Genomic DNA, 6,000 nt, shown 5'->3' on the forward strand with positions numbered 1-6,000 from the left:
GTCATGAGGTTGCACTATAGATTCCAGATGGATTCGAGTTCAGAGTCAAGGCCAAAAGTTTTCTGGGCTGGCACTAGGGGAAGAAACTGCTGCAAACTCTTACTTATGCTTTAGTCCCTGTCTGAATTACTGAGAAAATCTGCACACTTCCAAGCCTCAATTAACATGTATCTTATGAACATCTCCTCTGACTCTCTCACTGTGGAGAATGCAGAAAAGTGTAAACAAGGTTCCTGCCTTCAAGGAGATGAGTCAATGAAGAGACATGAATGACTTCCATAAAATAAATGAAGCAATGGAATATAGTTAGTTCTAAGTTGTGAGTTTCACCAACAGTGCCTCTAGAAGTGTCGTCCACTGACCTGCAGTATCAACTTCAATTGGGAATATTGTTAGACTTATATAATGTATAAATATGCAGTGTGTGACAAGAACTACATAAAGGTGGGAGATGGGAGGTATAGGAACATAGTGTGTGTATGCTGTTGAAGTTAAGTATCAAACCAAATGAGAATGTTATGTATTTAGGATGTTAGATTTAAGCCCCACAGTAAGCCACAAAGAAAATATTGAAAATTATATACAGAAAGAAATGAGAAGGTACTCTAAAGGATTACAACAAAAATGAGCAAAGGCCTTGAACAGACATTTCTCCAAAGATATAAAAATGACCAATAAGCACATGAAAAGATGCTCAATATCATCATCCATTAGGGAAATGCAAACCAAAACACACTATGAGATAACCATCTTTCACACCCATTAGAATGGCTACTATTTTTAAAATGGAAATTAACAAGTGCTGACAAGGATATGGAGAAATGAGAACCTTAGTAAATTGTTGGTGGGAATGTAAAATGGTGCAACTGCTGTGGAAAACAGTTGGTGTTTCCTCAAAAAGTTAAACATAGAACTACCATATACGAACTGGCAATCCCGTTTCTAGGTGCATACCCTGGAGAGTTGGGAAGCAGGGACTTGGACAGACATTTGTGTGCCAGTGTTCATGGCAGCATTGTTCTGTGGCTGGAAGGTGGAAGCAGCCTAAGGGCCCATTGACAGATGAATGAATAGGCAAAGTGTGGTGTGTACATAAATGGAATATTGTTCAACCCTAGGAAGGAATGGAGTTCTGATGCATGCTACTACCTGAATGGGTCTTGGGGACATCATTTGGGTGAAGTAGGTCAGACACAGAGGGACAAATATTGTATGAATCCACTTATACGAAATAGCTAAAATATGCAAATTTATAGAGACGGAAAGTTGAGTACAGGTTGCTGGGGTGGGGAGAAAGAACAAGGGAGATTAAAGCATAATGTGTTCAGAGTTCCATTTGGGGTGTGGAAAAGTTCTGGTAATAGATAAACGGATAGTGGTGAGGGTAGTACAAGCATTGTGGTGACTAATTCCACTGGATTGTATGCCTGGGAGTGGTTAAGATGGGAAAGTTCGTATTGTATTTATGTTCCACAATAAAAGGGGGGGTGGTGAGAAAGAAGGAGATTAAAAAGACAGTAGCAACTAAAAGCAACACATGTTCCTGGATTGGATCTAATAATGGAGGAGAAAATGCCCAAAAGGACATTATTGGGACGTATGAAAAGGATTGGAGAATGGACTGTAAGCTCTATGTCAATGTTAATTTTCCTGAACTGCTTAAGGCAGTTAACCTAAGTGAATATCCTTGTTCTTAGGAGATGTACATGGAAATATTGAGAAGAATATTTCAAGAAGCATGATGTGTACAACTTATTCTCAAATGTTTACAAAATAGATAAATAGAAAGGTAGATGGATAGATAAATAGCATGATATGACAAACGTGGCAAACATTAAAAGTTGGTGGATCTGGGTAGGGGGTATGTGGAGTTTTCTGTATGGAGTTTGTATTATTTTTGCAACTTTCCTGGAAGTTTGAAATTATTTCAAATAAAAGTTTTTTTTAAAAAAAAAAGCACCACCCAAAGAATGACTATTGCTTTTATACTTCCCTTTTTTTCTGGGAATTGTTTTGCAGGTGGGGCCAGTGATCCATAAATGACTGGGTCACTTACTATTCCTACTAGGGGCCACTGCTGCTCTCCTCTAGGTGAATTGGGGAACTTTAAAGATATGTGGAGTGAAAAAGAAGGGTCAATATTTGCCTTTGAAGTAGCCTGCTTCTGGTTTTAACAGTCTCTAGACTTTCTGATATTTAGCCATGTGATCGAATATGATAATGAACTTCTTTAATTCTTTCTTGATCACAAAAAAGAAAAGTGATGTAAGTAGAAAAAAAAAGATTAAAATATAAATTTCAAATTATCCTTCCTGAAAAACATTTCTGACAGGTGAACTCCTCATCAAATTTTCTTTCTTCCTTTTAAAAATTTACTCATTAATTCAGCAAGTCTATTTTAAACATGTGCCAAATGCACCACACTCTTTGGAGACAAAGAAATAAATAGATATCCTTTCCAACTGTGACAAGATCCTGAAAATGAATTTTTAAAAATTGAGAAACAAACAAATGTAAGAAGCTGTTACGGGTTTAATTGTGTCCCCCCAAAAAGATATATTGAAGCCCTAAGCCTAGTACCTTATAATGTGACGTTATTTGGAAATAGGGTCATTAAGATGTAGTTAGCTAAGATGAGGTCATAGTGGAGTAGGGTGGGGCCCTTGGTCCAATATGACAGGCGTTCTTATAGGAAGGGGAGAGAAGACACAGACGCACGTGGCAGAAGGTATGTGGAGATGGAGGCAGAGATTGGAGTGCTGCATCTATAAGCCAAAGAGCATCAAGGATTGCTGATGGACAACAGATGCTAGGAAGATACAATGCACAATTCTCCCTTCCAGATTTCACAGGGAGCATGACCCTGATGACAGCTTGGTTTAGGACTTCTAGTCCCCAGAACTGTGAGATAATAAATTTCTGTTGTTTTAAGCTAACCCAGTCTGTGGTCATTCATGGCAACCCTAGAAAACTAATACAGAAGCTGGAAAGAAAATGAAAAACAGAATATGGAAAGGGAAATAGTAACTTTACAGTGGAGGAAACTGGCGGACACTGCCTTAACCAAGTGATCAAGGTTGGCATCGCCAGAGATGGCCTATGGATATGAAGTATTCCCTGACATGATGAGGTGGGAAGGGCACTGCACATCCAAGATATTCTTTCTTCAACCCCCTAAATCCATGGTAATCATGAGAGAAACATCAGATAAACCCGATTTGGAGTATATTCTACAAAATATCTGACTAAAACTTCCAAAATCCTGAAAAACAAGGAGAGACTGAGAAACTGTCACAAACCAGAGATTTGAGAGATATGACAACAAAATGCAGTGTGGTACCCTGGATTGGCTCCTGGAAGGAAAAGAGGACACTAGTGGAAAAACTGGTGAGATCCAAATCAAGTCTGGAGTTTATCTGTTAGCAATGTACCAGTGTTGGTTTTCTTTGTTTTGACAAACTACTGAACTATGGTAATGTAAGATGATAACATCATGGGAAACAAACTGGGTGAGAGGTATATGGGAACTCTCTAAATTATCTTTATAACTTTTCTGTAAATCTAGATTATTCTAAAATTAAAAGTTTATTGAAGAAGAAGAAGAAAATGAGGGGACAGAGACTTATTGGACATTGGGTGTAAAAAGAGAGCTACACTATGTTTGTGGTAATAACGTAGAATAGGTTCTTACCTGCAGAAACATGAAATAATTTTGACCAAAGCAATTACAGTCTCTACCACATCAGAATTAAACATATTTCTTAATCTTTCTCATGGTAAAGCACTGGAACTATTAAACAATAAATAGTGATTCTTTTTTTTAAAAAAAAAATAGTGGTTCTTAATCACAAGATTCCCCTATTGGGAAATTGAATCATACCCCAAGTTTATTTCAGTACCCTTTCAGCAACTAAAAGAATAGTTAGCATTTAATCTCCAGGAAATTTACCTTAACAATATCTATTCTTCCCTTCCTTCCTAACAAAAGAAACTCAATTTTGTTTGGGGTGGCAATGCACCCAGCTAAAATAAAAATACTTTACTCCCTTGACCCAGGAGTGGCCCGATGACAAGTTCTGGGCAATGAGATTTAAGCAGAAATCTGGAGGATGAAGCTTCTAGGAAAGCTATTGTTTTCCTCATAAGAACAAAGAAATCCTGCTTGGGTGAGCATTTTGCCTTTGCTTTTCTACTTTTTTCTGCGTGGGATGTTCACACAACACCTTGAAGTTCAGCAGCTATTTTGTGAGCCTGAGGAAGAAATACAGAAGCGAAGGATGGTGGCACAGAAAGCCAGAGGAAACCTGCAGCCCTGGTGACAATGTGAAGCTTCTGTACCACCTGATTTGTCTGTTACATGAAAAATGCACTTCCCTCACCTGCTTAAATCTTTGTACGGCTTTCTAATATATGTGGTGGGAATGTAATTTGAACAGATTAAACTATAGTCCTTTCTTTGGAGGATAATTAGAGAAAGAGTGGCATAGGATCTGGCATTCAATTTCATAGCCACATTTACCAGAATTATTAAAACCAGTGGTAGACCAAGGGCAGGGCAGTGGGAACAATAATAACACCAACTGACAGTTTATTCTGCTTTTTATTATCTCTATATGCCAGGAAATCTAAACAAACTCTGTGATAAAATACTCCTCCTTGAAAAAATCTTTGGCCTAAATAATTGCTGAGGTTACTGAGTTTTAATAATATACTTGTAAACATCAACTTTGCACATTTTATTCCTTATCCTTTAGTAAACTTTGTTTTCTACATGGAAGTTAATTACAGGAGTTCTCAGTTTGATATTCACCTCCCAATATACAGGGACTCAGCAACATAGGCTCATTTGAAAGGTAACTTTATAGTGGTTCAGAGTTGTCCCAGCTCACTTTAGGCCCAATTTGTGTTTATGTTAATGTTTCCTTTTTTAACTATTTTCTATTACAAAATGTCTATATCAGATAGAGATCATTTTCACATGTCATTGAAATATATAATCTTGTCCCAATATATAGGTCCAAATAAAAACTCAGTGATACTACAAATGCCTGTGTTTAAACAATAAATTAGAAATAAATAATAGCATTATACCTGTAAAGAAAAAAGAAAGAGAACACGAGTTAATTGCAATTCTGTCATTCATCTTGGCCATTTGGACTTTTGGTTTTTTAAAATATAAAACAGTGAAACAGTACAAACTACAAGGTACATATTTTGAGAAATATAAGTCCAAATTTAGTTTACACATAAAATTTTTACTGAATTTGAATATAGCTAAAATCAAAGTTTCTTCTTGTTTTCAACTCATTAGTTTTTTTTTGTTTTTTTTTTTAATTGAGATTGTTCAGATACCATACAATTATCCAAAGATCCAAAGTGTACAATCACTTGCCCCTGGGTACCCTCATACAGCTGTGCATCCATCACACTTAATTTTTGTTCAAATTTTTAGAAACTTTTCATTACTCCAGACAAGAAATAAAGTGAAAGATGAAAAGAGAAAAAAAGAAAAGGAAACTCTAATCCTCCCCTACCCCTAACCAACCCCCCTCAATTGTTGACTCATAGTATTGATATAGTACATTTGTTACTGTTTATGAAAAAAATGTTGAAATACTACTAACTGTAGTATATAGTTTGTAATAGGTATATAGTTCTTCCCTATATGCCCCTCTATTATTAACTTCTAATTGTATTGTCAAACATTTGTTCTGGTTCATGGAAGTGATTTCTAGTATTTGTACAGTTGATCATGGACATTGCCCACCATAGGATTCAGTTTTATACATTCCCATCTTTTGACCTCCAACTTTCCTTCTGGTGACATATATGACTCTGAGCTTCCCCTTTCCACCTCATTCATACACCATTCGGCACTGTTAGTTATTCTCACATCTTGCTACCAACACCCCTGTTCATTTCCAAACATTTAAGTTCATCCTAATTGAACATTCTGCTCATACTAAGCAACCACTCCCCATTCTTAAGCCTCGTCCTATA

The sequence above is a fragment of the Choloepus didactylus genome, chromosome 9 (genome assembly GCF_015220235.1).
Source record: "Choloepus didactylus isolate mChoDid1 chromosome 9, mChoDid1.pri, whole genome shotgun sequence".
Classification (NCBI taxonomy): Eukaryota; Metazoa; Chordata; class Mammalia; order Pilosa; family Megalonychidae; genus Choloepus; species Choloepus didactylus.